The following is an 8,172-nucleotide window of genomic DNA, read 5'->3' on the forward strand; positions in this document are numbered from 1 at the left end:
GAAACTAGTTGAAAGTCCAACTATCCCTAGGTGGTTTTGGTAATTCATAACAACATATAGCTCATTGAGCTAATGCTATTCCAAGATGATTATTTCAGGAAAGCTCAATGATTGGCATGGCATGGATATGAAAGTGGAACCCTCAAAATGCTAAGGACAAAGGATTGGCTCAAGCTCAATAGCTCAAGACTCTTCATTTTATATTTTAGTGATCCAAGATCACATTGAGTCTTTAGGAAAAGCCAATACTATTAAGGAGGGATGAGGTGTTGCTTAATGAGCCTCTTGCTTCATGTGCTTAGTGATATGCTCCAAAACCCTCAACCACTTTCCCATATCCACATATGACCTAAACCCTAAGCCAAACTCGGTCCTACCGATTCTTCCTATCCGGCGCCACCGAGTTTCACTTGTCATTAGCCACTGCCAAACCCTAGCAATTCGGTCCTACCGATAGGGATCTCGGTCTCACCGAGATGTGGTTGCAAGCTCTCTGTTTCCCTTCCGTAACTTTTCGGTCCCACCGAAAGAGCGAATCGGTCCCACCGAGATTGCAATGTAAACTTAGTGTTTCCCCTTTGTAACTTTTCGGTCTCACCGAGTTCCACTCGGTCTCACCGAAAGAGCAAATCGGTCCCACCGAGTTTGCCTGACCAACTCTCTGGTTAGCTAATTACCAAATTCGGTCTCACCGAGATTACGTTATGCCCAAACCCTAACCATATCGGTCCTACAGAGTTGCATGTCAGTCCCACCGAAAATCACTAACGGTCACTAGGTTTACATTTTCGGTCCGACCGAGCTTATTGATCCGGTCCCACCGAGATTGGAAAACTATGTAACGGTTGGATTTTGTGTGGAGGCTATATATACCCCTCCACCTCCTTCTCATTCAATGAGAGAGCCATCAGAACACACACACCATTCCAACTCATATGTTCTGAGAGAGAACCACCTACTCATGTGTTGAGACCAAGACATTCCATTCCTACCATATGAATCCTGATCTCTAGCCTTCCCAAGTTGCTTTCCACTCAAACCCTCTTTCCACCAAATCCAAATCCTATGAGAGAGAGTTGAGTGTTGGGGAGACTATCATTTGAAGCACAAGAGCAAGGAGTTCATTACCTACACACCATTTGTTACTTCTTGGAGAGTGGTGTCTCCTAGATTGGCTAGGTGTCACTTGGGAGCCTCCGACAAGATTGTGGAGTTGAACCAAGGAGTTTGTAAGGGCAAGGAGATCGCCTACTTCGTGAAGATCTACCGCTAGTGAGGCAAGTCCTGTGTGGGCGATGGCCATGGTGGGATAGACAAGGTTGCTTCTTCGTGGACCCTTTGTGGGTGGTTGCTTCTTCGTGGACCCTTCGTGGGTGGAGCCCTGTGTGGACTCGCGCAACCGTTACCCTTGGGTGGAGCCCTGTGTGGACTCGCGCAACCGTTACCCTTCGTGGGTTGAAGTCTCCATCAACGTGGATGTAGGATAGCACCACCTATCCGAACCACGGGAAAAACATCCGTGTCTCCAATAGCGTTTGAATTCTCCAAACCCTTCCCTTTACATTCTCGCAAGTTGCATGCTTTACTTTCCGCTGCCTATATACTCTTTGCATGCTTGCTTGAATTATGTGATGATTGCTTGACTTGTCCTAAATTAGCTAAAATCTGCCAAGAACTAAAATTGGGAAAAGGTTAAGTTTTTATTTGGTCAAGTAGTCTAATCACCCCCCCTCTAGACATACTTTCGATCCTACAAGTGGTATCAGAGCTTTGGTCTCCATTTGCTTGATCTCCATAGCTTTTGGTGGTCATAGCCTTGGTTTCACAACCTAGGAGAGTATGGCGTCTAGCGAGGGAAATTATCACCGTAGAGGTCCTTACTTTGATGGTACTAATTTTGCTAGTTGGAAGCATAAAATGAAAATGCATATTCTTGGACATAACCCCTCCGTTTGGGCTATTGTGTGTGTTGGTTTGCAAGGTGACTTCTTTGACGGGAGAGAACCAAACCGTGAAGCTACCGCGGATGAGTTGAAGATGTTGCAATACAATGCTCAAGCTTGTAATATTCTCTTCAACGGATTGTGCCCCGAAGAATTCAACAAAATCAGCCGCCTTGAGAATGCAAAGGAAATTTGGGACACTTTGATTGATATGCACGAAGGTACCGACTCCGTCAAGGAATCCAAGTTGGATGTACTTCAAAGCCAACTTGACAAGTTCAAGATGAAGGATGGTGAAGGTGTCGCTGAAATGTACTCTAGGCTTGCTCTCATCACAAATGAGATTGCCGGCTTAGGAAGTGAAGAGATGACCGATAGATTCATCATCAAGAAGATTCTAAGAGCCTTGGATGGAAAATATGATACCGTGTGCACATTGATCCAAATGATGCCCAATTACAAAGATCTCAAGCCAACGGAGGTGATTGGAAGAATTGTTGCTCATGAGATGTCACTTAAGGATAAAGAGGAACTTCACAACAAATCAAGTGGTGCCTATAAAGCCTCATGTGAAGCCCCTACATCATCGAGTGAGAAACAAGACTTCAATGAAGAATTGAGCTTAATGGTGAGGAACTTCAACAAGTTCTACAAGAGTAGAAGCAAAGATAGAAGCTCCAAGTCAAGGTCCTACAATGACAAAAGATCTTCTAGTCGAGAGCGAAACTGTTACAATTGTGGAAGACCCGGACACTATTCCAATGAGTGTACGGCTCCCTACAAGAGAAGAGAAGATTCTCCAAAAAGAAGAAGCAAAGGAATCACCACCAAGAGAGAGAAGGAGTAGAGATGATCATTATGAACGAAGATACTCACGGAGAAGCAAGGATTCGGAAAGGAAGGAAAAATCATCAAGGAGCTACACAAGACGAAGACATCAAGCTCATGTTGGTGAATGGGTATCCGGCTCCGACTCCGACAGCCACTCCGAGAGAAGTTATCACTCCGACTCCGAAGATACTCAAGATGAAGGTGTTGCCGGTCTAGCACTTGTGTCAACCAACTCCTACGACATATTTGACTCACCAAATGAAGGAATTGGAAGATGCTTCATGGCCAAAGGTCCTAAGGTAACACACCCCGAGTATGTTGATTTCAATAGTGATGAAGATGACTTGTTAGGTGATGATTTGCTTGTTGACAACTCTAGTGATGAATACTATGATGAAATGTCAATTAAACATGCTAATCAAGATAAAACGAATGACAATGATAAGGAGAAGATTGAGGCTCTAACTAAAGAACTAAAAACTCTTAAGTTAGCTCATGACACTATCTTCGAAGATCATCGAGAACTTTTAAGAGCTCATGAGAAATTACGCTTTGAAAAGCTCAATCTTGAGCAAGAGCATGAGTTCTTAAAAGCAATCAATGATGATCTCCGCAAGAAAAGTTCTTCTTACATTGCCAAGCGTTTACTCTTATCCACTTACATGCCTCAAGTCAAGTCTAACAAGAAAGATTCTTCCTCTAGTAGTAACAATGATCATGCTAAATCCAATATTGTTTCTTCTAGTAGTTCTCTTGATTCCACTAATGATTCTCTTAGCCAAGTTACACTTGAGCAAGAAAATAGCTTATTGAAGGGAATTATAGAGAAAGGAGTGTACAAAAGCCTTGCCGGGAGTAAGCAATTCGAGGAAATTGTGCGCAAGCAAGGAATGCACCGGAAGAATCAAGGTGTTGGTTTTGAACGAAAGTTCAATGCCAATGGAGTTGAGTGGGAAGAAGATCAATACCCCAAGACAAAGTTTGTCCCTCAACAAGAGAAGTATACTTCTTTCAAGGGGACACAAGCTCAAGATGATCTTCCACCACAAGACTACAAGCAAAAAGGCAAGGACAAGCTTCAAGAGGAAATTGATGCATTTGAAGAAGCTCCGAAGACCTTAGTCAAGTGGATTCCCAAGACTACTTCAAGCTCCACTTCATCAAGTACGACTACAACTCCAAGGATTCCCATCAAGATGATGTGGATCCAAAAGAAGAAGAACTAGAGAGTTCTTGAGGGTGACTCCGCCAACATACTTCACTCTTATCATTTTGGCAAGAACAAGTGCAATCAACTTCCACATCTTGCACTAGTTCAAGGAGTCACAAACCCTCTTGTTGGTAAGACAAGGGACAAGGTAACCTAAAAGTTTTCATGGACATCATCTTTTGTGTGCATCACTCTATGTCTATGGATATCCTTGTTTGTTCCTTGTGGGACTAACCCATGTAGGTATTGAAAGTGCAATTCACTCAAATGGATAGCTCCAAGAGATCTACATCAACATTGAGCATCCACATCTTCAATATCTACATGAAGTCATCATCGACAAAACCCAAGGTTAGTTCATCCCTCTTAGGGGGGATATCACATCTAGGGGGAGCTTTACTCTAAGACTTGAGCTAAAGCAACTCTAAAGATGTGAACACAACAATGCTTTATGTAAAAGTGGTAACCCCACTTGAGCTTAAACGATGAGTATGACCTATGATCAAGTGTTCTCACTTGACTCCTAAGTCAATATACTCATATATAGATGACCTAGTCATCGCAAATTGCTTGATAGATGCTAGAATTGGTTGTGCATGCCTTGCCACATATTTCATTTGCCATCTTATTGTGTGAGCATGCTGGCTGCATATTTTACTCATTCGAGGACATCCACTTGTTGTTTTGATTGTTCGGTTTTATTTCTTTTGCCAAGTGGATGGACAAGAATGCCTAAGAACCTCCTCTAGCTATCTATGCTTTTCTCGTCTCAAACTCTATTCATGCTGCATCACAAAATTTGATCAAGTCAGATTCGAACCACTCTGTGTGAGGAGCGCTCGGAGTCCCCGATTCGTCATAGACTTAAACTTCCAAAACCTCTTTATGATTCTCGGTCTGACCGATACTCCACTTTCGGTCCTACCGAGATCATTAAGTTGATCTAGGTTTTCGATCTCGGTGCAACCGATTTGAACTTTTCGGTCACACCGAGTTTCAGTAACTGCACGCAGTTATGAATCTCGGTGCCACCGAGTCGTTCCACTCGGTCACACCGACAGGGTCGGGCTATATATAGTCACGGGCAAAATTTGGAAATTTCTCCGAACCCCTTCGCCCGCGCGATAGCCTGCTCTGCCCTCGAGGTCTCCGGATCGTCTTCTCGCCGCCAGCAGCCTCCAGTCGCTGGTATCCGTCGCCGTCAACGGGAATTCTGCCCCGCCGTTGCCGCCGTAGCAAGTCCCCGCCGAACTAGGGTATGGACTTGATCTTTGTGCTATTCCTCAATCTGATTCCTAGCACATTGTGATCATATTGATTCTTGCCACGTTTGAGAAACTTCTATCCAGTCAAAACGCCCGTAGATTAGGTTTGATTCGAAAATTCTAGGTTTAGGTTTCCGCCGAAACCATCTCGGACCCACCGAGTTGAAAAACTCGGTCCCACCGATTTGGCTTATGCCATTGCACAAGTGAGACTCGGTCTGACCGAGAATTACTTATCGGTGTGACCGATTTTTGAAATCAGTGAAACCCTAGCAGTCTCGGTGCCACCGAACTGTGACTCGGTCCTACCGAGTTCACTAGTTTAGGTTCCAAAACTGCTTCAGTATCATCGAGTTTGAAAATCGGTAGATCCGAGATGATTTCAGTGGGAAACTAAAACTAAGTTTTTGGATCATTCTTTTTGCAAAAATCTCTGCATTTTGTGATGCTCATCCTTCTATCTCATCTATAATCTATTCACAGGGTCAGCAGTCAGTTTGCAGCATGTCTGATCAAAGTGATAGCCAAAATATGTCAGAGCAGCAAGTGGTGATGAGTGAGGGCACTAGTCCCTCCAGTTCATTCTGATGAAGGCAGCAGGAGCACTCCTAGCAATTTGCCAAAGGCTGCCACGAGACAAAGGAAGAAGAAACTTCAGACTCTGAAGATGAGGACTATGTGGCAGAGGAAGAGGCCACTTCCAAGAGAATTGAGCCAGCTCAAGGCACTAAGCCAGGTCTGAAAATCAAAAGGCCAGCAGGCAGGCAGCCCATGTCAAAGGCTAGAGCCTCAACTGAGAAGCCCACTCCCCAAGAGCCAGTTGCAGCTGAGGGCAAGAAAAGAAAGGAAAGGGTGAAGAAGACTGTGGCTAGAGTGCTTGGAAAAGCTTCCATCATGGAAGAGGAAGAGGAAGAAGAGGTAGCTGCACCAGCGCCCAAGGCACCCAAGCTAATGGGTGATGCCATAAGGTCAGGGGCTACTGCATCTAAGCCCAAAGCTGCCTCCAAGCCAAAACCAAAGAGGAATACAAGGAGCATTCCTGCAGCTGAAAAGAACAAGGCCCCAGTGCCTGAGACTGTTGCTGAAGAAGAGGAAGAAAATGTCCTAAGGAAGCTAAAGCCCAAGATCCCAGACCACAACGATGCTCATCCTGTGGCTGAGGACATGAAGCTCAGGAGAGATTCAGGGCCGAGGAAATGGAGAGAAGCAGACCCGTATGCTTCAAGGAGAAGGACTGCCGTGGACTACAGGTTTCACACCAAGGAGCAGCAGGATTTCTATGAGACTGTGCTGTTAGATAAGAAGCCCATTGTCTGTGATATGCGTTGGGTTGATTGGACATACATCAAGGACAATGAGGAGCACTATCCTGGAGTGCAAGACAGCTTCATAGCTTGTGGAGTAGCTGACTTTGTTGGGCAGAAGCTCACAAAGTGGAACGAGGAACTCATCATGCAATTCTACTCCATAGCCCACTTTTATCCAGATGGGAGGATCACATGGATGTCTGAGGGTACAAGGTACCAATCTACAGTGGCTGAGTGGGCACAGATCATTAATGCCCCAGAGGAGCAAGATGAAGACTTGGATATCTATGCCAAGAAGAAGATGGACCACAACTCCATGTCCAGTATGTACAAGGAAATTCCCAATGAAGCTCTTGACACCTTCAAGTTTGGCTCTGTGCATTACCTTCTGTCAGGACAGCCGACGATCAATTGGATACTAAGGCACACCTTACTGCCTAAGTCTGGAGATCACAAGATGATCAGAGGCCATGCTATCAACTTGCTACATGTGTTTGATGTGCCTCAGAAGTTCAAGGTGATGAGCCTCATAGTGGAAACAATTAAGACGATTGCAGCAGACCAGAAGAGGAGCTGCGGATATGCCCCTCAGATTCAGGAGCTCATCAACTCCAAGATGGGCACGGGCATATATTTATTGGACAAGGAACACTTGCCCATCCGTCCAGATTTCGAGGACAATGAAGTTGTCATGACTGAGAACGAGCCATCATCTGCCCAAGCATTTGCAAAGAAGGAGAAGGCGAGGAAGGAGAAAGCTGCCAAGATGCCTACCCAAGAGGAGGCATCTGAATACTTCTTGAAGACCAAACAAGAGCAGCTTGGTTACTTGATTGCATCCACGCTGAGGATTGAGCAAAGTCTGGCCACTCTCACTCAGAATCAGCAGAGCCTAGAGAGAATCATGGAACAGAAGTTCTATGACTTGGATGTCAAGGTAACAGAAGTTCAGTCTGCAGTGGAGCAGCTCCAGGAGGACATGCAGGAGAGGAGAGGCAGGACTACCACTCATACCTTTGCCAGAGTGCCATGAGGCCCGAGGTCATCTGCCGTGCCAGTTGCTGACACCAGAGCCACCACTTCAGCACCAGCTACAGCCTCAATTCCACCAGCTCCAGCATCTACTTCAGCTCCAACTCCAGCGACTACTTCAGCATCTACCGAAGCCTTCGTCCTTGGAGTGATCCGGACTCCACCACCACCAGAAGATCAAGCCTGAGCGTCGATCTAGTGCTATGCATTTTCTAGGAACTTTTTGGTAACTTGTTGCCAAAGGGAGAGAAGATGCATAGATCATAGGCTTTGAGAGAGAGAGTGTTGCTTTTCTCTCTTGCTTTATTTGGTGGTTTTTCGAACTTGTTTGCTTTTGAGTGCTTGAGATACTACGTCATTATTTGTGAGACATTGATGATCATGTGTTTGATCATAAGCTACACTTAATGCTTGCTTAATGCTATTATCTTATCTATCTTGTGTGATCATTCACTTTTCTTGGTGATGAGTGCATGTATTTCATTCTTATCATTTTAAGCGCTCCACCAAGATGTATGTGACATGGAAGAGTAACCCATGACTCTAACTCTTTGTGCATTTGCAGTCCAAAGCAAATTTTAAAT

Source organism: Triticum aestivum, chromosome 5A, assembly GCF_018294505.1.
Source record: "Triticum aestivum cultivar Chinese Spring chromosome 5A, IWGSC CS RefSeq v2.1, whole genome shotgun sequence".
Lineage (NCBI taxonomy): Eukaryota > Viridiplantae > Streptophyta > Magnoliopsida > Poales > Poaceae > Triticum > Triticum aestivum.